Source organism: Callorhinus ursinus, unplaced genomic scaffold (assembly GCF_003265705.2).
Source record: "Callorhinus ursinus isolate GAN/ISIS: 27379988/994484 unplaced genomic scaffold, GSC_fseal_2.0 scaffold9, whole genome shotgun sequence".
Lineage (NCBI taxonomy): Eukaryota > Metazoa > Chordata > Mammalia > Carnivora > Otariidae > Callorhinus > Callorhinus ursinus.
The window spans coordinates 48550446-48577805 of record NW_027397071.1 but is presented as its reverse complement, the minus strand read 5'-3'; the positions used below and the strand labels follow the sequence as shown (position 1 = coordinate 48577805).

At 40.1% G+C, this 27360-nt stretch overlaps 1 protein-coding gene across 1 annotated transcript in view; it reads right to left on the bottom strand.

Annotated features, from left to right (window-relative positions):
- JAK1 (Janus kinase 1) overlaps window positions 1–27360 on the bottom strand; it is a 123353-nt gene extending 95993 nt beyond the window's left edge. Inside the window, exon 1 of the mRNA XM_025871770.2 lies at window positions 27140–27360. The gene's annotated coding sequence lies outside the window, so the exon portion shown is untranslated. The remainder of the gene's footprint in view (window positions 1–27139) is intronic.

The following is a 27360-nucleotide window of genomic DNA, read 5'->3' as shown; positions in this document are numbered from 1 at the left end:
TAGATGCTTCCTAGGGCCCCAGAACAGAATTGTGGTCATTTGCCCTCCCCTGGCATTCTCATCCGATGCTATAATTCACTTAATGTTTAATAATTAAAGAAATTAATTGAACAAAACCGAAAATCCATCTAGCATTCTTTTCACAGAGAATCTGTTGGCTCATATGTGTTTAGAGCACTGCTATCTGAAAGCTGGTAACAAATTTTCCCCTAAAGATCTCTTTGCCATGGCACACTGTTCTAGCTGCCACCAGCCCTCTTTTCTAGAGGCAGGAAGATGCCAGATAGTTCTGTAAGCAGATCTTTGCATGAATGTATACATATGAGCACAACACACACCTCTAAAAGCAACCATGCACCTGAGAATAGCAGATGGCAGCCTACTGCTCATTATACAGGACAAAGGAAAAAGTATAGATATCTGCCCCACCCCAACTCCAATACATCCACCCAAGTTCACAAAAGCTTCAGTTTGGAACTAACATATAGCATGGTTTTGTGGTAAAAAGCATGAACTTTGAAGTCAGACATGAGTTATTCATTTATAAAATGAATAAGGTACTCAATTTCTCCAAATCTTTGTTTCCTCATCTTTAAATAGGGATATCACCCAGTGCACAAAGGTTGGGCACTTAGCAGATGTGTAATATATAAGGTCAAGGTCATAGACATAATCCCCATACAAAACTTAAAAAAAGAAAACCACATGGTTTCAATCTGTGCTTTGAAACTCAGATGTATTATACCACTAGCGTTATGTGTGCCACATAGCCAATGAAAAGGGGAGAGGAAATAAAAGAACCACTTAGATTCTGTGTCTCCCTACTGGGTGCCTCAATACTATTCTTTTGTAAATAAAGACCAGTGTGCAAATATACTCTTACGTTTGAATGATGCTAAGCTTGTTTTGGAACACACATAAAATATGAGTTCACCAAAGGAAATGCTGCAGAAATTTCAGAAAAATATTCATGAACATTACATGTTCCCAGGCCTTTTCACGTAGAGTTGTACATAAAACAAGAGCAACTAGATGCTAATAAGCCTGTAAATCCTATGGGATAAGGCTTTATACACAGGCACACTGATCACTTCAAGAAGTGAAAACAGAGAAGTTGATAGAAAAACTACAGAAAGCCCAAGAATTCTAGTCTAAAACTGGTTAGTATGAAACAAATACATTGGGGCGCCTGGGTGGCTAAGTCGGTTGGTTAAGCGTCTGCCTTTGGCTCAGGTCATGATCTCAGGGTCCTGGGATAGAGCCCCGCATCGGGTTCCCTGTTTGGCAGGGACCTGGCTTCTCCCTCTCCCTCTGCTGCTCCCTGCTGTTCATGCTCTCTCTCTCTCTCTCTAATAAAATCTTAAAAACAAAAAGAAAAAAACAAATACATTGTATGAGAGAATATATGTGTATTGTGTATATACACAACTCAACAGACATGGAGGGCATCCCTATCATAATAATAAGATATCATTTACAGAAGATCTACTATATACGAAGTTTTTCAATCTCAATTTCTTAAAAGTTGAGGAAAGTCAGGTTAGAAGGGATTTGCCGTTCCAAGGCAACAGAGCCAACAAGTGGTAAAACGGAAATTTAAACCCAGGTATTTTTACTCCAACCCATGCTAGGCCCCTATAAGCGCGTAACAATGTATGTTTTTAACTGAACCAGATTAACAGAGAAAAATAAATTGTACTCCATTACCTCAGTGCAAAGACATAACAAAGCTATTTTTAAACTTTTTCATCAAAGTAAAGTTTTTAAAACATGGTGATTATAAGAATAAACTCTCATCAATCTAGAAAACTTGGCTATCCCAAAATGATTCATCCCTACGGGTTTGAAGAGAGTCAAGAATTTAACTTGCATCCACATTGCAAGTAACTTGCACTGTAATCTACATCCACACATGAAAAAAAAAATTCATTCCTTAACTCTATGGAAACATTTTTAAGTACAGACTGCAACAATATTACTAGACTGGGGGCTTCAAGGCTTACCTGCTTATTACCCTGACAATGATCAGGAATGAAAGGTAAAACAAAGATCATTTGTATTTTAGGGACAAAAAAATTAAGTGAAGTCAGCAACTATTTCAAATTTCCCATGGTTAGAATGTAAAAAAACTGGCCCCCTTTCAGAGTCCTCTGCTCCTCCTAGCAGAGAAACTGGGGCTGCAAAGGGGACCCTCGGAGCTGGGACATTAAGTTCAAACACCAACAAAGGAGCTTCATTTTATAGATGAAGAAACCAAAGCTCAGAAGTATGAAATGACTTAACTATGGCCTGAAAGTCAGTTACTATCAGATCCCAACACAAGTCCAGGTACCTGACTGGGTAAGGTTAGTGGCAATGTCTAAATCTAAAGACCAAATGAAGAGCCTGAGGTCAGCCGTGTCCCATCAGTGTCCCCCAGGATTTGATTTAATTCTCAGGTGAGGCAGGGGAGGTGGTGGAAGTGTGGTATATGGGCCAGAGGAACCCCTACTGACTGAAGTCCAGTCAGCCTGCCTCAAATGCGTCAGCTTGGTATCTGTTACTAGTAATAGGTTGTGATAAACATGAGAACAATCCAGAACTAGATAAAATCCAAAAAGAGAAAAACCACTCCCAGATGAACATAATAACTATAGGTGAAGATAAACTACCACATTAGAAGAAAGAATTAAGATGTTTTATGAGGAACATCTGGATGATGAAATTTGATATATCTTAGATGGGAGTGGAGATTTTGATATCAGCAATAAAGAGGACAGTGGATCCAGATTTTCATGGAAAAAAAAGACACGCTAACACTTCTTGCAGGACTTTATCACTGCTTCATACTGGACGAAAAGAATTATGTTCTTATCTCTGGCTGTTTGCTGGAGAACCAGTATGGACCATCTTGACGCTCAAGGAGAGAACATGAAATTTTTGGCATGGGCAGCATAGTGGTGTTCTCTAGAAATTAATATGTTATTTGTAAAGGTCCTAAATATAACTGAACAGAAAATTAAACATTACTCTTTGCTTTTTTATTGTATACTCAAAGCTAGGTTATCTTTCCTTTGCAAGACTATTTCATCAGAATATTTTCAAGTGAAAGAAACAATAAAATTGATTTTTATATGAAAGAAACTGCAAAAATATGGACAAGTTACATTTGCTTTCTTTAGTTAAATCAAGAATAGTAGTTCAGTAGCCCTGTGTTAGTACATGCATTCAACTTTAACCTAAATTAAAGTTTAATCTCCCAAAATGTAACTACTTAGCATGCTCTACCTGGGCATGATTCTTAGACTTTAAGCCAGATATCAAAAAATGCCATGCCTGCCTTAGAAAAAGGAGTTATAGTAAATAACATAATTAACCAAATATGCTATTTTTCCTCCCAAAATCATATGTTGGGGTATGCTGCACAACGGGGGAAGAACGTCTCTTACTGTGAGGCATATTTTCAGTTGCTTATACAAAATAAGATAACTGTCTTAATTTTTTAAAAAGAAAGAAAAAGACCAAATGAGGAATATCATGTGAAAAGTTAAATGCAACATTACACTTGCTTTCTATTTTTAATCATTAAGGAAATTAAATACTGTATTTAATTCCTATAAAGATTTTTAAAAGAGTTATAAGATGCTTATTTTTAGTTTAGTGATTGTCTTCTATTTGGCTAATAGGAAATTACTCTAAAGCCAGAGAAGCTATTCTGTTGGGTTTTTTTTTCCTAATTCCTCCAAAATTCAAAATGTAACCTTTGCTTATGTTGTCTTACTAGTTCTAACTACGGCTATACTTTCTTAGGAATGCCTGGCCCCTCCTACTTAATAGCATTATAAACACTCTCTATATAGAATTTTATTATTGATATCCATTATCTTATCAGATCCTCATTAACAACTCTGGTGGCTGGTCAGATGTGATTTCATGAAAGAAATCTAGTCAAAGAGAGGTTAAGCTACCTGCTCAATATTACCCTGACACCAACTGCCTGAAAACAGCCTAGTGCTCTAACGCCCTCTCTACAGAGCTTTAGTATAACTTTTCAAGTGTGTTTTTTAAAAGAGAACAATTTTTAAACACATGGATTTCAAATCAGAGGGAAGAATGGTAATTTTGTGTGTGTGCAGTGGGACAACTTGACAGCCCAGTCAGAAAATATTAAGTCAGCATTCATCTTATACCATACAGTAAAATAAATGCCCCATCATTTAAAAACACCAGATATACCAATTACTTAGTCTAAACAGATAAATATTTATGCAATCGGGGAAGTCAAAAGGTCTCTCCAATATGACATCAAAAGTAGAAACGTCTGATAGAGGGGCACCTGGGACTCAGTCGGTTGAGCATCCGACTCTTGGTTTCAGCTCAGGTCATGATCTCAGGGTCGTGGGACTGAGCCCTGTGTTGGGCTCCACGCTCAGCGCAGAGTCTGCTTGTCCCTCTCCCTCTGTTCCTCCCCGCTCACACTCCCTCACTCTCTCACTCAAATAAATAAATAAAAGAAAAAAGAAAAAGAGGGCTCCTGGGTGGCTCAGTCATTAAGTGTCTGCCTTCGGCTTGGGTCATGGTCCCGGGGTCCGGGGATTGAGCCCCTCATCGGGCTCCCTACTCGGCGGGAAGCCTGCTTCTCCCTCTCCCACTCCCCCTGCTTGTGTTCCCTCTCTTGCTGTGTCTCTCTCTGTCAAATAAATAAAATCTTATTTAAAAAAAAATAAATCTTATTTATAAAAAATAAATAGATAAAATGTCTGATAGATGTGAGTACATGAAAATATAAAACTTCTATATCAAAAGACCCTAAATATATAGGCAAAGAAGCTGAAGAAAAATATTTGTACCATATGTGACAAAAAGTTACTATCCTGTACATTCACAGTTTTTTAAAAAATCAAAAGAAACACACACACCAATAATAAAATGGGCAAAGGGCATGACACGGCAATCCACATAGAAAATATGAATTCTCAAGTATGAAAAAAAAATCTAGAGAGTAAAATATAGATTAACCATTTTTTACTAACAGATTGACAAATTCGAAAAGATTGCAATATCCACAAATTGATTAGATGTGATGAAACAAGTACTCTCATTTAGAAATATAAACAGTATGTCAGCTTTGGAGAATAACTGCACATGTACTTTGACCCAGCAGTTCTACTTCTAGGATTTCTTCTAAGCAAATAACAATGATATACAAGATTCAGCTACAAGGATCTTCATTATAAGGCTGTTTAAAATGACTAAAAAGGGGCACCTGAGTAGCTTAGTTGGTTAAGCATCTGCCTTCGGCTCAGGTCATGATTCCAGCGTTTTGGGATCAAGCTCCACATTGGGCTCCCGGCTCAGTGGGGAATCTGCTTTTCCCTCTCCTTCTGCCCATCCCCCTGCTAGCGCGCGCTCTCTCTCTCAAATAAATAAATGAAACCAAAAAATAAAATAAAATAAAAATGACTCACAAAACAATCTCTAAATGTTCATCTAAGGAACATAGAATCTTGGTGAAGCCATCCAACAGAATTCTATACAAACACATACATATACATACATGTACATATGTGTGTGTATGATTACTGGAAGATGGAATGATATTCATAATGCACTAATAAATGAAAGAAAGGTTATAAAATATCATGCAGTATATGATGACCACTTACGATGAGGATACACACATAAAATTGAGAAGATATTCATTAAAATATTAACAATGGTTATGACATTCCAAGTGTTTTTTATTTTCTCTTAATTCTAAATCTTCAATAAACTTTTACAAAAGCATGAACATAACCCCTTAAAAAAATAAATAACTTCCAAGGAAGGGAGACAGTAGCCAATATTTTATGTGCAGAGCAAATGACTATCTCCCCAGGCACACAATACACCCAATCGTTCCATCCTCACATCCCAAGACAGGGACAAGAACAGATAAGGATGGACAGAATGCCTAGTCTCACACCCCATGATAGCCCTGTGCCCTAGCATCTGGCTTGGAAAACACTGGATTTGAACAGCCCAGGGCCATGTAGGAAAAATGGGAAGGGATCTCTTCACTTGCACAACCCTCTCCACATTAGCAAGATGGCAGCTCAAAAAAGGTATGGAGGGAAGAGTAAGAACTATCTGCAATGCAAACATAAAAATAAAAGTAAATGTATGCCAATGTATGCAAAATAGTACAAACCCCATGGAGAGCAATCTACCATATTAATACAAATTATAAATACATTTATCTTTTAATCCAACAATACCATCTGGGAATTTGTCCAACCTTGTACATATGAAGAAGCACTGTTTACAATAGCAAAAATGTGGAGACAAAAAAAATGTCCATGAATATGGGGACTGGTTAAGTAAACATAGTACATTCACAGTGGAAAACCCTGAGGCTCTAATATATATATACATACATACATATACACACACACTTGCATGCATGCATATAAATAAGGAAATACTCTATGCCCTAATTAGGAAAGTGAGGAGGATATACTGTAAAATGAAAAAAGCAAAATGCAGAGCAGTATACAGAGTATGCTACCTTTTGTACAAAAACAGAGAAGAAAAATATATACTTGTATTAATTGTATCTGCACACAAGAAATTAATAAAAGCAGGATACTTAAGTAGGCAGAGAAGGAGGGTGACAAGGACGGGAGCAAGCCTTTTCAATTTGTACCTTGTTATATTGGTTGGCTTTGAGAACCACGTAAACATAGCACCCATGCCAAACAAAATATCAACACTACCACCAATAACAATAACAACAATAATAATAATAGTGTTTAAAAGGCTTGCCAAAAAAGCCTGGGTAAGAGGGAGGTTTGCCACCCACAGAGTGAGGATCCCTGGAGCTGAGTAATCTGTCACACAGGGATTCTCTTCTACTTCCCTGGAAGGAGAGAGGAAACCATTTACACACCACCTACACAGGCTGTGTTTTCTGAATATGTTATCTCGTTTAATATTCAAATTAACCCTCACAGGTATGACCAGGTTCATTTCTGCAAACAAGCAAATGGTGGTAAATAAGTAAATGGCAAGGCATTAGGTAACTTGCCCAAAGTCACAGGGCTATGACTGGAATTCATGCTCTTACCTGCTGAAACTCTCAAAGGAAAATATTTAAGTCTCAGTAAAAATAAAAATCCTCTAAGTCAGCCATTCACCCATAACCATACTCCCTTCTACAGTTTTTCCTCTAATATTCTGCTTTCTAGGTTTTGAGAATAAGTGTTTGGTAAATAAAGCAAACATTCTACACTAACAAAAGGATGGTCTATATTTTCCACTTACTGAGCACCAAAAAAGTTAATTACAGATAATGTCATCAGATGCATTTTTCCTTCACTGGGGATGAACGATGGAAATGCGTGCAAAATCTCCAAATAATGAACCTCGGAGGAACCACAGATCATCTTTTGCAATATGACCAAAATAATGCTTACCACGGAGGGAGGGAGGGATGGAAGGAGGGAGGAAAGAAAGAACAACTAACAGCTATTGGGCACTTACATATACTGGTCAGCATTCTAAGTGTTTGAATTTAGGACTCACTTAATTCTCAAAGCAACCCTATGAAGTAGGTACTATTATTATCTTAGTTTTCCACATGAGTAAACTGAGACAGAAGAGTTAAATAACTTGCCCACAGAGACTGTCCTAACTCTACTGCCCACACGATTCCCCACCACATAATACTCTCCCCGTACAGCATTTCCAGTCTGCCACTGCAGATGAACCCGGGGACAGCCTTCCCTAGCAGATCAGTGAATGATTTATAATCCTATCTATTTAATTGTCTATGTTCTCTTATTCCAAGCGAAGGAGGCTTCAACTGACTGCCAAATGGATCGAAGAGATTTAAAAAAAGGTTTATAAGCCCTGATTTCAGAGGTTTGGGCTCCAATCCAAGGCAGAAATAAAACGGAAAGGCAAGAAGAGAGGAGAGCTGCGCTTCTTACTCGAGCCCCTATCAGCAAGTGTTAAGAGAGGGATAAACTAAGCAACACGCCAATTCCCAAACTTTCCCTGAGTGTGAAATCCTTTATTCATAGGACCCCTTCAGGACAAACATACTCAGGGAAGCCCTGGACTAAAGGATGTCTAAAAGTTAAAAACTGGTCAAGCTTGGTGACTAACAGTCCATGAGAGAGGAGTCAAAAAAGCCCCAGGATCGGGCTTAGGGGACCAGTGAAGGTGACAGGAGACAGAGGTTAAGATAAAGGGCAGTTTCTAAAGGAAAAGATGAACTTAGTTTTGGTCCTGCTTGAGTCAGAGTTGTCTAAAAACCGCCAGGTCACAAAGCAATTGAAACCAGGGTCTCAAAGAGAGATTTGTACTTCCAAGTTTATAGCATTATTTACAACAGCCAAAAGGTGTAAGGCAACCCTAGTGTCCGTCGACAGATGAATGGATAAATAAAATGTGGTAGATACATTCAATGGAATACTAATTCAGTTTTAAAAAGGTAGGAAATTCTGACACATGCTACAACATGGATGAATCTTGACATTAGGCTGAGTGAAATAAAGTCAATTACAAAAGGATAAAGACTGTACTGAAGGAGTTCCAGGCAGGCTGCCCTGAAATGTACCACTCTGGCATAGTGATTATTCTGATTTAAAGTTACTTAAGAAATGGCCAGTACAAGATGGACACTCTGACCCTCCTCTGTCCCCCTGGCAACAGGAAATACATTCCCCATGTGAAGGGTACACCCCCCCCTTTGCACCTACAGGACAGAAAGCATCCTTACTGCTAAAAATAGGAAATTCAGGGTGGAGAAGGCTATAGAAACGTAACTTGTTACTTCTTCATTAATTTGCTACCCCAAGCCCCGATTTTTTGACTTGTCAATTCTTCACAAATTCATTGTTTAAGGTATGAAAAGCTGCCTGCTTTGGTCACTTCTTTGAGTCTCATATTTTTATGAGTTCCCATATGTATAAATTAAATTTGTTTTTCTCCTGTTGATCTAGCTGATGTCAATTTAATTATTAGACCAGCCAAAGAACCTACAAGAAAGGAAAAATTTTCCACCTCTACAGCAGGATTCCACTCAGATCAGGTACCCAGAGTAGTCATATTCATAGAGACAGAAAGTAGAATGGTGGTGGCCAGGGGCTGGAAGAAGGGGAGAATGGGGGGGGGTATACATTTAATTGGAAATGTATTTTCCATTTTGCAAGATGAAGAGAGTTCTGGAGACAAGTTGCACAACAATGTGAATGTACTTGATACTATTGAACTGTAACTTAAAAATGGCTAAGATGATAAATTTTATGTTGTGTATTTCACCATAATTAAAAACAAAAATTTTTTTTAAAATGCCAGTTCAGGATGTTATGGTAGACATATCTGTCTAGAAACCTCTCATCCCATTTGGTTCTGTTAAGACTAGTTCAGTGTCCTGCCTGACCCCCCTCCATGACCCAGGCCTGACCAACCACTATCTGCCTCTGGGATCAAAGGGCGACTCAAGAGACATTCAAGGAGATCTGATGAATGGAAGCCGAAAGAATATCATCTTGAGGCAGGCAGTTGTTCTCTTTCAAGCTACTTGGAGAAAACCTTACTATGGCAAGAAATGAGACCAATGAGAGAAACAGGACTCCTAATGAAGGGATCATACCTTGATTATCAATGAAGTTCACAGATTCTACCCCTCCTCCTAAGAGGCTCTAGGTACATGGGCCAATAAACCCCAATATCTTGTTTTTTTGTTTAAGTCACCAGGAGAGAAGACAGAAATCCAAAAGAAAAGTAATCACGCTGAGCTATAGGTCCTTGAATAAGAATTTTTCTCTCCATAGCTCATTTTGGAATTTTATCTGCAGTATCACATACCTTTAGTAGAACAGCAGTACACAATTCCATGATTTTGTGAGTACAATTTCAAATTTAACATAATCTTTCCAGTTGGTAAATATATCACTATGTTAGGCCAGAATGCTATTATATTTATGAAGAAAAAAATAATTTAAAAAAATCATCAAATCTACACTAGATTATATACAGGAGAAACACACAAAGCATAAAAGGTTTATATAGAAATAGACGAATTTAGAAGTATAAATGTTTCTAAATTACCTGAGGTATAGCATAGAAAAGAGTGCCCATATTATGACCTGAACCGGAGGCTTTTGATGGAACACACTAACACTGGTGTCAAAGAACAGGAAGGTAATAAACAGATAAAATCTCTCATCTTGCCTAAAGAACTTAAAGAACTTAACCCTTTACCAAGTCTTCAACTGAATGCTCCATTAACTACAGGTTCCCTTGGTTTGGTTTTCACTAATTATTGACACAGTTTAATTTTATCAAATACAAATCTAATCAAAAATGATTATGGCTAGATAATGGCTCTCTTATATGAACCAGGAGGCATGAAGAAAGGAGCAAACAAAGAGAAAAGAAATTAATATGGCGAGCATGGTGCTAGCTCGGCAGACTCTGACTTAAGCAAAGAGGCTATCTAAAAAGCTGTCATGCTAGGAGTTAATATCAAACCAGCTTCCCATGTAGAATCTGAAAGGCCTACAGCATAAGGCTGCACAGAAGTGCCTGAAGCAAAGATCTTGAAAGCGTACTATGCTCCCCAGGGAATGCAGTTAAAAGGTTGTTGTCACAAGTCTCTGCAGAAATAAACTAGCCTTGCTGATTTCACTGAAGCCGACCTGACCAATAAAATAACTTCAGAACACTGAGAATACTATCCATGTGAAATCTTTATAACCACTAATCAGTAAAAGCTCCATCCTCTGAAATTGCTTTTGGGTATCTATCTTTGTCATGAAAGATTAGCAGCCAGTAGTTTAATCATGGGGGGTGGCGGGGTGGGCGGGGGGAGAAGACCCTATTTTACTTGGAAGAGTTTTCAAGATTTACCACAACACACCTGGTAAACACAAAACGATAAAGCCTCTCTCTTCCACAAGATTATCTTCCAGTTATTTAAGGTGGCTTCCACCTCACACCTTCAAAGTAAATCTTGGAATGTGGCAGCCCAGAATGCTTACAGTACTATGGGGGAAATCTAACCATTGAAACACTGCTCAGGCATCCAAAGTCCCCAGAACCATATATTCAAACAAAGAACCTACAGAACTCGCTGTTCTAGAACACCCAACTGGGCAGATGTAAGATGTTTCCATTAGACTATAGCATATGCTTTTTAAATCATGGCATAAATAAGTATCCAAAATCTTAAAATGTGAAAAAAAATTCAGAAAACAATATCATTTGCAGTCTCCTAAGGAAGTAATCAGAAAATTACACAAAAATGGAGGCACAAAGATGTTTTCAACAGGATTATTTACAGTAGGAAAAACAATGTATGTTCTTTAGAGAGTTAAATAAATGAACTTTCATTCATCCATACCATGAAAAACTATATACTATAAAAAGTTATGTCACTCCAACCAAAATTCATTACCACATGGGGATAAAACTATGAGGAATCACTTGGTTAAAAAAAAAACAAAAAACAGATTACAAAACAGCATTATGTTTTATGATCTACTTGAAATTTTTTTAATTTATAGGTCCATTATTCATGAAACAATGTCTGAAATCATAAACACTAAAATATTAACAAAAATGTTTATCTGAGTGATAGGTCTTGGAATTTTTATTTCTTAATTTTTCTAAAATTCAAGTACAGTATTTAACTTTTTTAAAATGCTAAATAAAATTTTAAAAGAAGAATCCAGGAGCCACAGCAAGTTTCAAATGATTGCCTTGGAAGCGCCAATATTAGGCTTACATCCTGACTTCTCTGGAAGTAAGTAAAAGAATGGCTAAAAGTATTCTGTATGAAACTATACTTGTTGAACACAGACTGGATAAATTATCTGAAATGCCAAAATAACTCTTTAGAGAAACAACTAAAAATCCAAGTGCCTAGTGTCTATAGAAACTAAACATAATATGGATCAGTAAAGACTCCATAGAATATATATCTTTCTCGTATAAAATCAAATGGTTACAATTATTTTGAATTTGCAGGCTGTAGCTTTTTAATGACTTAAGAAAAACTTCTGAAGAGGTTTAAAAATTTTTTCTCCTCAGAGGCCCATGTCAAGGTGAGCAGACTATCTTACTTTGAGGCACCAGGTTTCAGCCATAAACACCTTGACTCAATTATTTCCTGAGGCTTCATTCACTCCCACAGTAAAAATATGGTGAGAGCTGGCCTCACGGCAAGAAGACAAGGACAGGTCATTCTGACCCAGTTATGTGATCAAGGCCTTGACTGTGACCAGAAGGCAGGAGGCATACAGACCAAGCCTCTAGGAGGCTCTGTGGAGCCAGGTGGCAACACAAGAGCCAGGGAGCTGCTGGACTTGACCAGAATGCAATAGCGGGGAGGCATTACAGGCTGTGCTGTTCCCTCAGACCAGTCAAGAACAGTCAAGTGCAGCCCTGGGGCCCAATGGGAGAATCCAGGGCTTGAGTCTAGCTCACAATCACTTCACCTCTCTGAATCTTAGCTGCCTTAAGTCTCAAATGAAAGTTATACAGGAGAGCTCCTTTTTATCTGTAATGAGCTCTTAACACTTTGTTTTTTGCTGTTCTAATATTAACCGTTACCTCCATTAAGGTCTAACAGGCTGGGGTGCTTTGTAAAGTGTCTTTTCTTCCCATAAAAGGAACAACATAAAAAAGAAATGCCAGTCAAAATATCAAATTGGCCTTTCACAACACAAACTCATAGTCAGCATCTTATGATTAGCATTTATGTGTTCAATAATACTTACTGACCATCTGCTCGACCGCAGGCACAGCCCTGAACTAGGACTAAGGATAATCAAGAGGGACTTGGTCCCTAACCTCTGGAACTTCCAGTAAGGCAAGAGCCAAAGAGAGCAGCTTTATCTCTCTTCTCCCACAAAACACTGCTCTTCACAATGTCCAATGTCCAATGGGTGGATCCTACAGAATCCCAATTTCTCTTAAATAATCTCTAGATCTTCTACCCACAAATACATCTTAAACTTCCCACAACTATTTCAACAAATGGGCATTTAGTTTCCTAAATTCTACATGTCAATACCTTCTGTATAATTTTATCACTCAATCACAACTCCAGCATGAGGCTGTATATTTTTTTCTTAAGTACGTTCCATGCTCTGCATGGAGTCCAGTGCGGGGCTTGACCTCATGACCCTGAGATGGAGACCTGAGCTGAGATCAAGAGTCGGACGCTTAACCGACTGTGCCACCCACGTGCCCCGAGGCTGTATTTTTAAAAAATACATTAAAATGGTGGCCCGCAGAGGTCTTGGGCAAGTCATATGAATGCTCTGATCCTTAGTTTTCTCTGTTATAAAACCGGGGAAGTATCCCTGGGTGATTCCTATTTCTTCCAACTCTTACAATTATTATAAGATTTTCTGATCATTGTGTGCTGCAAACCTTTAAACAACACCAACTAGAAAATGTCTATAAACTTAGAACCCAATATGCTGGGATTCATGGCAGACCTGTCTCCACGATTCCTTAAAACCATTAGAGCTATCACTTCTAACCTGAGAAAAGTAAACAAGACTCCAAGCCAAGAAAGAACTTGTTTGACTGCTTTCCTTGCCTCCCAATTATCAAAGCAATATTCTCTTGTCTGGCTCCCAAATACCTTTATATGTCTCAATTCAGCCTAGCATAAGCAGTATTTTCATCTGATTGGTAACTGTGTGGCAATATTCCTCTTTCAAGGTTGCCTGACCCTTATTGCATTTTTTTTTTTTTACTGAACTATATCGAGCATACAGAAGTATAAAAGTATAAAAAAACACTGATTTTTTTTTTTTAAAGAGGACTAAATAGGTCTCTTCATAGGGTTCCGAGTATTTGCCAAACACAATGGTCGTGTTGGGAATACAAAGGTCAGCCACAGATGAGAAGAGACAGCTAAACAAGTAAGTGCAATAATGTGCATAAATTCCAGAATGTGCCTAGTTCAGGAGTGACATATAAGCCTTTCAAGTGTATCAATGCAGGTAACACAAACAAATACACTGGTACTCTCTGGTTTATGAAGGTTTTGCCTTTTTAAAATTCATTCCCAGTTGGGTGTCTGAAATTTAAAGCACATTCTCCCCCAACACACACTGCTATAAATGTGGTTAGGTTTCCAAGCCAACACACAAAAGACCAATACATAAAGTATATGAAACAACATACATCTGCCCTGCAAAGAGCGCAGAAAACATTAGTGCAGCCAAAGAGAACTGTGAGTGATCCTGTCATCTTGAAAGCTGGAACTTAAGGGTAAGCAGAGTGGAGGTTAATAAGGGGTGCAGATGGAGTGGTAAGGAGGCGCCTGTCAGCTTTAAGGCAACTAATCTCAGGAATTTTGAGACCAAGGGCCAGGTAGATCTCACTTCGATCAAATCCAGGTTCCCCCACTTAAAAACTGGGTGCCTTTAAACATGTTATTCAGTCATTCTTAGCCTCAGTGTACCGATCTGAATGTCAATACACAATAAAGTAGTTTATACATTTTTTTATTTGCTTGAGACTATATAGCTTTCATCTTCTTTGGCTTTAAAGTACCTTTAACACATAGCTGGGTGTATCATTCATTGTCAGAAAATGTTCAGTTTCCACATAAAACAAAACCAGATTGGGGCACCTGGGTGGCTCAGTTGGTTAAGCGACTGCCTTTGTTTGGCTCAGGTCATGATCCTGGAGTCCCGGAATCGAGCCCCACATCGGGCTCCCTGCTCAGCGGGGAGTCTGCTTCTCCCTCTGACCTTCCCCGCCTCATGCTCTCACTGTCTCTCTTTCTCTCTCTCTCTCAAATAAATAAGATCTTTAAAAAAACAGATTTTTTAAATGTCTAGACAAGAAATGTACAAGGAAGAGGACTGAGAGTATATGAGGACAGGAGAGCCTGAATTAAAACGAAGTCACTAAGAAGGGACGGAAGATAGGGGGAAAAGACAAATGTGTAATGTACAGGACGTATCAGAGTCCTCCTGGTAAGAGAAGATATGAGAGGGAATTCCAAGGAATTTCCAGGGACTTAGGGGCTGTCTACACAATGAGGGGAAGACAGGAGGGATCATAAATAATAGTGGCAAGCCCTGATGGGGTGCTGGTATACATGTACACACGTGCATGCATGTGCATGTGTGCTCATGTAATCCTCACAACCTAAAAAGTACATATTATTATCCTCCATTTTACAGAGGAGGAAACCAAGACAAAAGAGACTGAAGAACTTGCCCAGGATCACTCAGCCAGTACAATAAAGCAGAATTCAAACCCACAGACTCTAGTTCCAGATCTGGAAGTCTGAGCCACTATGTTATACTGATGCTTTTGTAGCAGTGGGAAGTCAGCCATTTGCATAAGGGGGTTTCCTGCATCAGAAGTTCATAACTTGAGTAATAGCTATCAATAAAGTTCCCACTTAAAAATATCTAAACATTACAGAATCATTTACAGATTCCCTGGCAATGAATTTTCCCACTCCCTGCGGCGGGAGCGGGTAACTAACATTTATTGAATGCTGCTGAATCCTGCTGAATCCCAGGCACCATCTGAAGCTATTCCATATATTCTACCTCATTTAACCGTCACAAAACCACCTCTGCGATAGGCACTATTAAATCCATCTTACAGCTGAGAAAACCTGAGGACCAATTATGAGCCCAAAGCCACAGAGCCAGCAAGTGGCAGAGGACAGCCTCAGACCCAGTTCTTCCTGGTTCCAAGTCCAGGCTGCTTTTCACAACACATCTGGTATACTCAGATCCAAACACTGTAAACATGGGACATGTTATCTAATAACCAGGTAATAAAAAGTAACAGTAAACCACGTTTGATTTATACTGTCAAAAATGTTTCACAAGTACTGAACTCTGTTTAGGACAGCTAAATGAACCCAGTCACCTGTTTTACCCCTTTGCCCTCACAAAAACCAATCCTTTCAGATCCTCTTTATTACCTAGCCATCTAACAACACCAGATACAACAATACAGGTGCACGAGGCACTTCTCTGAGAACCAAAATTGCTTCAGAAGCATTATGCTGTAAAACAGAAGAGAAACAAGTTCCATAGCTTTAAATGCCTAAGTCAGAAAAAACAAAGAGGCAAGAGACAAGACGGTAAAAAGGGTGCTTTCAGAGAAGGGTTTTCCAGTTACACCTCGGTAAAGCTGGGGGTAGTGGAGAAAGAGGAGATAGGACGTTTGTTTTTGTTTTTAATGCAAGAGAGCTTCAGATGTGAATTTCAGCTCTGCCATTTATTAGCTTCGTTTGCTCATCTGGAAAATGATGCCGTTAAGATCCAACTCTCTGGCTGTTAAAAGACGAAGTACCAAACGCAGAGCACGTATAAAAGCTGACACACAGAAGTTTCCTACTCTTGAGTCTCATCCTCTTGCCCCCCTCCTTCCTATTTGCAAAGATGTGCTACACACCACAAGCCTGGGACACACACCCGGCCCCCAGCTACCATCTTGGTGCCCCCTCAGGATGCGTACACTAAGGGGCTAGGATTTATTATTTATACTCCTATCGCCAAAAAAGTTGAGGCTACCTGTATAAATATAAAAGACACATACAACAGAACCATTCATTAAAGCAAGGACTTGATACATGTGACATGTGATCTGGTGGGAGACTGAGGCAGGGGGACTATTGTAAGAAAAATGGATAGCAACCTAAAGCAAGCAAGTAACTTGGCCCTGAACTTTCTGGCAAGGCAATGTTACAAATTAAAAAGCACTCTTTTCTTTTTTTTTATAAAAGGAAACATAGCAATTCCTGAAGAGGAACATCAGTAATTTGCCTGAATTTATTTATCTAAGGAATTGACAGGACCAAGAATACAACCAAAGTCTTCCAAAATACCAGATCTTTCACGAAACTATACCTCTTTATATAAGACTCAAGGATTTAACCTGAGCAAATTTCCATCAGCAAAACATTCCCATTTACAATGTCTACAAATTGTATATATCTACACAGGACTTAGCATTTACCCAATAAAGACCCAAGTGCCTACAGTGAAAGGCGGTATGACAGTGAATGAGACCATTCCTGGCCTCAAGGACCTTGGGACAGTACAGTGGGAGCCAGCTTACGAAAGAATTGAGGCATAAGGCAGAACACGATGCCCTAGAAAAGAGGACTGCATACCACCGGAGCACTACATGTATATGTACCTCTTGTTGGGCAGGAGGGGGAAGGATCAGGGACATGTGAAAGGGCCTTGAAAGGTACAGAATTTTGGCAGATGGAGAGCACTAGCCATGGCAAAGTGCATTAGAAAAGAAGAGTGCAAAAAAAAAAAACAGAAGAAATGTTTAAGGCCTGAATGCAAAACACTAAAAAATCTAATTTGGCACAATGCAGACGGGGAGAAATGGGAGAAGCAGCTGAAAAGTTGAGGTCTTACCATGAGGAGCCCTGAATGCCACACTAAGGTGGAGTTTAGACTGTTTTCTGTACACAATAGGGACTGACGAAGGCTTATGGTCAGGACGATTCTATGACCTGAATCCAGCTGCAAGATGATTCAATGTCTGTGTGGAGGACAGACTGGAGGGAAAGGGCTGGAGGCAGGGAGAGTACATTAGAGATTGCTGGGATCACCCTGGTAGAAGAAAGCTAGGTCAGAGACAGGGAGTGGTGAGCAGGCAAAGGTGCAAATACTGGGAGGAAGCACTGAGAGCGCTGGGTGGACTACGGGGGTGGGATCTGCGGGCTGGGGAAAAACGAAAGGGCAGAAGTCAAGGTGAGTCTAAGGCAGGAGTCGGCAAACTTTGGCCTACGCACCAAATCCAGCCTGTCTTCTATTTTGTACAGCTAAGAAGCTGTACAAATTTTTAGATTTTTAAGTGGTTGGGAAAAAAATAGTATTTTGTGACAAGTGAAAATTCAAATTTCAGGGTCCATACATAAAATTTTATTGGAACACAGCCACATTCATTGGTTTATATATTGTCTACATTTGCTTTAGATCTAAAAAAGAATTGTGTAGTTATGACAAAGGCAGCCTGGCCCTCAACGCTGAAAATATTTACTGTCTTTTCCTTCACGGAAAAAGTTTTCTGACCACTCATCTAAGAGGTTTTGAGTGTGGTGAACAGGGATGGTATTAAGAGGAACAGAGAAATCTTCCATTGGTATGGTGGGGTCAGAGAGATACCAATTTTGAAGCAGTTAAACGGGAGGTATCCATAAAAAAGCCAGGTAAGGAAGCCCAGCAGGAAATGGAAGGACCATCCCCCCATGGGGCCTGGGCATCTGCTACTTCCCCTGCCTGGTACACTCTTCCTCCAGATCACCACATTGCCTGGCTCCTACTCATTATTCAGGCCTGAACTCCAATGTCACTGTCCCGGAGGAAGCCCCTCTCCCATCCATTTAAGCATTCTCTACCCATTACCTTATTTTCTTTATTGCACTTACCACCACCCAAAATTAATCTTTTTTATGGACAAGGTGTAACATCTTAAAAGGCTGGCTCTTTAAGGAGAGGCCTTGCCTCTTGTTTCCTAAAGTATCCCCAGTACCTTGAATCATGCCTAAAGCTGCTCGACAACTGGAGTTCAAGTGAAAGCAAGTCATCTGCACAGTTTTAGGAACAAAATGAGACTTGCCATTTGCAGCAGCTTAGGGAAAAGTCTTCACTAGGGGAAAAGGAGAGATGAGAGGAAGAGAAGAGAGCAAGACACAGAAAGGAAGGAAAGAGGTATTGTGTTTCAGAAGCCAGACAGCAGTGGGCCTGTGGGGCATCCTTCAGGAAGGACGTGTTTAAGAGCATCAAAAGAGTAGCAAGGGGCGGGGGAGGGTCCTTCTTTTTTGTTTTCAAGTCCCAAAATGTCACTGCCCTGTTTTAAAGCCTTCAATTTCCCCTTTTATATTATAAGGCCCAAAGTAATATGGCCCATAAGGCCCTACCTGATCAGTTTCCTGCCTGCCTCCCCAGCCTGCATCTTTGTCCTCTGCTCCAGCCGCAGTGCTGGTTCCACCCCAAAGAACCCCAGGTCCTTTGCACATACTATTTCCTTTGGCTGGAAAAACCTCATCTTCCTCTTAGCCTGGCTAGCTCTCACCCTTCAGATTTCAATGTTTAAAAATATATATATCACAGAGACCCCCCTCTTCGTACTGCCTTCAACCTCTATAGCAAACTAAGACATCTCTCTTGGTACTTAGCATAATTATAACAAATAGCTGGATAATTGTTGGATTATTGTGTTTTCCACTAGAAAGGAAGCTTCCTGAGGGCAGGAATCAGGTCTTGCTTTCACATAATACATAATTTACAAGTAATTGTTAAATAAAGGAATAAACATGAAAACCTGAAAGCATTTTTATCTCAGCCAGTTTGTGCATCTCTAGTGGCCTACTTCCTAAATCCACATCAAGTGGGCTTACAATTTACATTCTAGCCGGTTGGCTTTCTCTGACCTCCCCCTCCCACTTTTAACCAACCTGAGTGAATGGTCATTCTAACCAAGTAAAATGATGGGATTCTTTGGAGATACCACCATATATCAAATGATTTTTCCAATTAGAAAACTAATATACAGTTATTAGCAGACCTACCTAGTTGTACAGAATGGCTTTAACCAAAAAAAAAAAAACAAAAAAAACAACCAGAATATTAAATTTAGGTATTATGCATCTAACTTCTTTAAGTCTGTTTTGTGAATCAGCCCTAAAATGGGTTTGCAGGTATACAGTAAAAGATCCACTGCATCTCTTTATTATATAAATCACACCTGTCTGCCTCCCTGTGCAATCTTGTTTCATAACAGAATTTTTTACTAGGAAAATATACATTTGGCAGATTGTTTTCTCATTTTTTTACTGTGTCTTTTCTCTTACCATAAATAAAAGATTTTAAATTCTACTAATTGAAAAAAAAATCGCTATGAATTACAGCCTTGCTACAGCTTGAGCAAATTAACTGTGCAAATAACTCTGCAGACATAATTGTGTTTAATTGAATGAATGGTTGTCAGTTCTAATAGCTGTAAGCCCTTTAAACCACTATTAAAAACAAGAGTTGCATTAATTACAAATTGTTCTTACCTATTTCTGCCTTATATATACATTCAAACTTGTCTTAGTTACCCAATATACCTGAAAATGATAAACCTAAATTTATTTTTTAAATACCTACAGGTCAACCTATTCATCATTTGAGATGGGCTTCCCTTCCACAAATACAAAGTAGGGAGCTTTACTGTCTTTATCCTTCTCAAATGGGAAGACAAGGAAAAGATACAGCTAACTTCTGTGCTATCAAAAAACATGGGATGAAAAGATCAAACTCTTTTCCAACCACCTGGCAACTGTTGTTCTTGAGAATATAAATGCAACATAAACATCACTGAGAAGAACTAAAGGCATACTAAAATTTGATTTTAAAATATGATTAGGAGGAAGGGCCAACTTTTTGTATAATTTATATTTTGGGTAAACCCTGCTTTTGGAAAGCACATATATGGAAATAGTGATAAAACAGCATTCAGGAGAAACTCAATATATATTTTAGAGTTCCTTTAAACTCTTATAATTGCTTAAACAGCAAAACTCCCTAACACATCATCTGACTTATAAGATTTTTAACGTCCACACAACTCTGAAGACACCATTTTACAAACGGGTATGCCTGTGTTTCTGCCACTTCCTAAGTAAACTGAATCAGTGAGAGCAACACAGAACCTTTATATTGACTTTCCCAGAAAGTCTAATACATTCCTACCAAATTATATACCTTGCATGACCTTTAAAGTTAAATTAAAGGCACCTTTGTTTCTCATTTTTCCTTAAAAATATGGCAGAACCTAATGTATTATCACCTTTGATGCTGTCTACATAATAAACTCCTCTAGATTTGAGAAACTACCTAAAGTGTCTAAACTTTTTTGATTTAACCATTTCTAATTGAAGCCTTTGTATGTATGAATGTATCAGCTACTCTGTTTTGCATTTAATGGGTCACACTTCCTACCACCTTAAATAATTCTGAATACAATTTGAGCTCCAAAGTATATTCACCAATAAAAAAATAAAAATAAAAAAATAAAGCTAACAAATGTTTAGTTTATACCATGTGCCTGGCACCATTCCAAAATCCTCAGGCATAGTCATTCAATCCTCAAAACAATCTTACAGGTAGGAACCATGTTTACTTTCATTTTATTGATACGGAAACAAGCTTAAGTTGCCCACATTACCACCGCTAGGATCAAAACAAGCAGCCTGGCTCCTGAGCCACCAAAAACACAGATTATGAAAAACAAGGCTAAAACATAATAACTCAGTTTTCTATCTCGAGGTGCGATAAATTGACCTGATTTAGTCTTTCCCAGCTGGATTCAAGTTATTCTGGCCTTTTGTGCAGATAGCCACAGCTCTTCCTTCTAGCCTGCAGAGGCAGCCTCCTCTCACAGATCACTCCTAAGAGTAACTCTTTCCCTGAAGAATTAAAGCACCTCCTGCGAGCAGATTCCTCACTGGCTTCTCATTCTGAAGAAAACCTCTTCTTTGAGCTTGTCCTGCTGCAATCCTGACAGCAGCTTCTTACTCCACCCCCACCCACCACCTGCACACCTCCCAACAGCCCAACCCCTAGAGGTGCCCTTTTCTGCTAGAGACAGACCTGTCTCCCCTGCCCTTTTCCAGTATGCTCCACAACTTGGCCTCTTCTTAATGGCTTCGTCATCATTAGCAACACCAATTACCATCCTGTGTTGTGAAGGTGACAACTCCAACTCGCTAGGGTATTTACAATGGCATGTGCCCCTCCACTAAATGGCACCACCCAGGCTGTTTCACTTTTTGAGTTATGGTTCTGCTTTTCATTCTGCTTCTCACTCACTTCCAAGATAAAAATTAACACTGCCTGTCTCAGAGAATGTGCCTTCTTGGATTCATCCTCTTAATAACTCCTGTCTCTTATGTTTGTAGTTAATCTCCTGCTGACTTGAAAACCAGTTAGATGGACTGTCAACAAACCCTTTATAAATTATCAGCAAGTCAAAGTAGGTTTTCCTCCACTATAAGGAAAGCACATATGGATTCCATGACATCTCTTGTGGCTTGAAACATTTCCTGCCTCCTAGCAGTCTTCTGGATAGTTGGTAAGTGGTGGATAAGTAAGAAATATTTTCTGTGATAGGGAGGAGGAAAAGATAACGGTCGATTGAAGCTGACCCTTTCGGTGTTTCCAGTTGTTCCATTTGCTAATGATGTTATATGCTTGAGCTCAAGAACTATGAATGGTTCCCCATTTATTCAACACAAGCTACAGCCCCTGACCTCACACTGCTCACAGACTTGCAGACAGTCTCAGTCTTCATAATCTGGCCCCATCCTGCATGTCCAGCCTCACCTCCTTCTGCTGCCTCACAGTATTCTGCTCTAATCACAGGGCTGCCCCAAGTCTGTCACCCACACCACGTACCTGCCCACCTTTGTGCCTTTGCTCATGCTCTATCTCTTCCTAGATTCCCTTCCCACCCCTAGACAAGAGAACTCCTACTTACTCCTCAAGGCCCAACTCTAGTGAAACCTCTTCAAAACAGCAGTGGACAGGGCTTCGAGCAAGGTTTAGCTTTCCTCAAGGCTCCCAGCACTCTTAATTCCAACCTCTACTACAGTATCACCCACACTGTGTTACAGTTACACACAAATATAAACTGTCTTACCCATCTGCCAGAAATTAGTAGGTACTGAAGAGATGTCTGCTTATACAGAGCCAATTAATCTATAACAATAAAAAATGGGGGAAAGGGAGGAAGCTAGTTCTTAGCCCTCAGACTTTAAAGGAGTGCCATGATAGTTCCTAGGAAACATCTACATTCAGAAAGTAGGACTTACTTTTTTGCATGTGTAAAATCTACAACTGAGAAACCCTGAATGAACAGCTCCAAGGTCCTTCCACTAGACTATAAACTCTGAAGGCCAAGGATTTTTGCATGTTTTGTTCTGTTTATTCATGCCCTGAGATTCATAGCAGGGGCTCAATAAGTATTTACTGAATGAATAAAGAAATGAACAAAGTGTTGAGTGAATATTACTGTAAAGTAAACTTGGTTACCACAGATTAAAAATATCCCAACGAAGACCAGCTCTGTCTTTTGGCTAGACTTAAAGAAATGTTCCTTTTTCTTCTAAAGCAGGCCTTGCCTCAGGACTGGGCAATGTATTCACAGAGCACCAAGGAAAAATGTGTGCCTGCTGTCAGCTGCGAAGAATCACAGATCATAAGACCTTAGAAGTAAATATATCATGGAAATGAACTTAACGTTTCATGCTCTTGTTGCCAAAAAAACTGGTGCACTTCAGAGGGAAGAATAGTCACAGGGATAGTTTCCTGCCCCTGAAACCCGGTCACGTCAACATGGCAGCTGTTTCAAACTCCATGTCACCATCGGGTTTTTGAGACAGGAAGCCATAGTGGCACACCTAGCCGAGTACAGAGGAGAGCAAGACGCAGAGAGGAAACAACATGCTGAATGAGAACACGGCCTGGAGGTTAGCCCACAGAGTATAAAAACAATGAACCAATTTCTCTAATGTCTCCTATAATGTAATTTACCTGTACATGGTAATTATCCAAAAAAAAAAAAAAGAGAGAGAAAATGAAAGGCATAGAAAGAGATAGTACCTTCTCTGGTCACCAGCTGCTCCCCCTTTGTCCATCCATTCTTCCAATTTTAAGGACTCTTATAGAAAAGAAATTGGAAAGGACTTGATTGTCTTTAAACGGGAAAGGGAGCAAATCATGGATGACTTTTCTCCTTTACTTTCCTCAATTTTCTGATTTTTCTACAGTGAGTGTTCCCTCTTGTTAGACTGAGAAAATAATCCTTATGTTCAAAGACACAGCAGAGCTGAAAAGTTTATGTTGTAATAAGAAAACTATATTAAAAAAGTCCTTTACCCAAAAAAATTAATAACAAAGAATTCAATAATACCAAACCATCCAATCTTTTCACTCAATAACCTTAACCTCTTTGCTCAACTACTGGTATATCTAACAACTTATTTATTTAAAATATGTTTTCATAACAATTATAATTTGTGGGGCACTTCAGGTACCATGTGTTATTTAACTGATTTTCCCCAACAACTTTCTGAAATGGTGAATACTTTGATTTCCACGCTACAGAGGAGGAAAATTGGGAACTGAGGGGAAGCTATTTGCTATGACAGAAGCCCTTATCTTCTTGTTCCCCACCTGGCATTCCGAAACAGAATTTTTCAATCCCAGTGCTACTGACTTTTGAGCCAGGTTATTCTTTGTTGTATGGGGCTGCCCCATGCATTATAGGATGTTTAGCAACATCCTTGGCCTCTACCCCCTGGAAGCCAGTAACCCTGTCTCCTCCCCCCCACCAACCCCCTAAGTTATAACAACCAAAAATGTCTCCAGAAACTGCAAATATCTCTTTGGACACAAAATCATACTCAGTTGAGAAATACTGGTCTAAAAGAATCCAAGAGGTTCTTTATGGCACCTCTACTCTATGACAAGGCTCCATATGTCACTGAGCCACAAGAAATCACAAAGCATCAGATGCTGCTCGCTCAGGGACGTTGAGTTAACCAATTTCCCCTTCACTTCAAACAATTTTTTAAAATGTGGAAATGAACAAGAAAAATTTCCTTGTACAAATATTCACATTTCAGATGCTAAGTTTTCTAAAGCATATTATCTCATTATAACACAATAAGGAAATACATACTAAAAATATATAAAATATGTGTGTATTTAGGGAAAAAAACACCAGAGGAGTTAGAAAACACAGATCTTGGTCTTTGCTAATAAACCTTATTAACTCAGTTATACATTAGTGTTCCCACTATGAAAGTGAATATAAACCTACACGTCCTCAATACTTGCTTCAGCTGGGTTTCTGTCCAAATATAATGTATGACCTAAAGCTATCCAGAAGAGACTGAGTGATAACTCTGAAAGATTACTACAATTTGTGGTCTGCAGTTGAAACCAATAGTGTTTCTGAACCCAGAATCTAAACTGGCAGACCTAACAATCTGATTTAAAAGCACACAGTTTAAGTTTCTTCATGCCATTTAATCCGAGTCTCTGTTCCTGCAAAAGCAACTCCACCCTCAAAATTCCTTATTTTTACCAGCTTTTTAATAAATGCCTGAATTGAAAAAATTCTGCAACCTAATTCACCTTACTACCTTAATCTGTAAAGGATGAATAACAAATGAGCAGAAAGATAATCGCAAGTATAGCATTAACCAAACTGATACAAGACTGCTTAAATTATAGCAAATTGAAATGTAATTATATAAGTTATATTTTGGAAAATGTTTGAATTATTTTATCTATATGTGTATAATTTATTTACCTTCTATCATTTCCCAATGGTTATAATTAGTATATTGTGGAATCAGGAATCAATGTGGAATGTGTCACACTGAAATCCTCAGATTTAAAAACACATTTTTGCAGCTATTTGGAGAAATTAAGATACAGTGAAAGTGCCTAGTTAATATGATATGTAGACTTAAGAAGAGGTGATTATTCCTATTCATAATATCCACAATCGCTCAATATGATTACTTACCCCTTTAAATATGATCTGGACCTATAAACAGGAGCCATTTTTCTCCATAATACACAGTATATTGGACCCCAAATGACTGGTACCCTCATGGTCTCCATTAACCTTCACCACAAAGTACAAAAGAACACACTGATCCTTCAGTGAGAAGGACTCCCTGGTCTTAGAAAACATCAGAGCCACCAAAAGCAAAAGCGAGAAACAGCACAAAATGGGGTTTTGGAAAGGGAGGAACAAAGATTTAATCAATATAAAATGCTCATCTTAAAAAAATGTTTGCACTGTGTATATGCCCATGATTTGAATTTGCCAAAAGACTCCACGATAACATCTAGTTCTTTCTGCATTCTACTCACCACTTAACTATACAAGGTTTTTAAGGCGTTCCTCCCTGAAAGCAATGACAATTTTACGCAGCTGTGAACTCCTGCTGTGAGAGTAAAACCCTATGACTCGTAAAAAGAAAAAAAAAAGTTAACAGCATGTATTCAGCCAGGGGCAGAAGCTCACAGCCACGTATTAAAAGAAGTGGCAGGGTCCTCTTCCCAACGGACACACAGGAATTCACAGAGAATACAGTTTTTTTAAAAATGCAAACACCTGCCAATAATCACACCTTTTATCTAGTCTCCCTAAAGAAGTTCCTTGGTAAACAGACATCCAAGGAGCCTACATACCTGGAACCTTGGGATGTGACTTGAGAGGGGTGTTTACTAGCCCTGCTAAAGCGACGTCTCCCTTTGATGCTTGGCGACCATGCGTGGATGGGGTCTGACGAGTAAGACAGAAGGCCAGAGAGAGCTCAGCCCCAGTTTCAGCTAATCAGTCCCATTACAGTAGGATTCACACTTCCCCCGGTGGCTCTCTCTCACTGTTCCTCTTCCAGGGCCCTCTCGCCCAGGATGCGTCTTTCACCCTTCTCGCTGGCTGCCTAGGGCCAGGGTCCCAAAAGAACATAAAAGGGGAGTGGGCGTTTCCTGAGTCCACAGACGCCCCCCTTCTAGCCCCAAACATGCCCCAAACCCCAGAAACTTTCCTTCGCTGAGATGGCAAAGGAGGAAAGCGACGAAGACCCTCGGCCTCCGTCCTGAGGCGAAAGAAAACCTCCTCCCGCCCCTCCAACGACAGTTCTGCCAGAGAGCTGGCGGTCAAGTTCTCGGTGCAAGAGCGAGGGACGTCAGACCTCAAGCCCGCGCCTGTATCTCAGGGTGGTATAAACAGGATGTCAGCGCGATCCAGGCTTGTTTATGAAAACTTGGTGTGTGCTCTGGGGGAGGGGGCGGCGAGCCTTAACCCTCCCCCCTATCCCGGCGTGGGGCCCCCGTCCCCCAACCTCCCAGCCACCAGCCGGCTCTGCTTGGCTGGAAATCCCCCGCTTCCCCGCCCGCGCCCACACGCCCCCAGCCCGCCCGGGTCCCCGGTCCAGCGCCGCGCTCGCTGAGGGGCCGGGGGTGAGCGGCTCGCGAGGACAGAGAGCAGTGGCCGCGGAGCCCGCCAGCGCTAGGCTCCGCGCCCCTCGCCCGGCCGTCCGCGGCCGCCACAGGCTTCTCCACCTCCCCTCCGCGACACTCACCACTTCCGTGTGCGCCTGGGCCGACGGGGTGCTCCGGGTCGCGGCGCAGGTCCTGCTGCCTACTCGCTCAGCAGCCAGCCCCGCAGGGCCCCGGCGTGCGCGCGCCCGGGGCTGAGGAGGGGGCGCGGGACAGGCGACCAGGGCTGGGGCGCAGGCCCGCGCTGTCTGCGGCTGCCAGCTACTCCCCCGCCGCCGCGGCCTGCGCTCCTCGACGCTCCCGC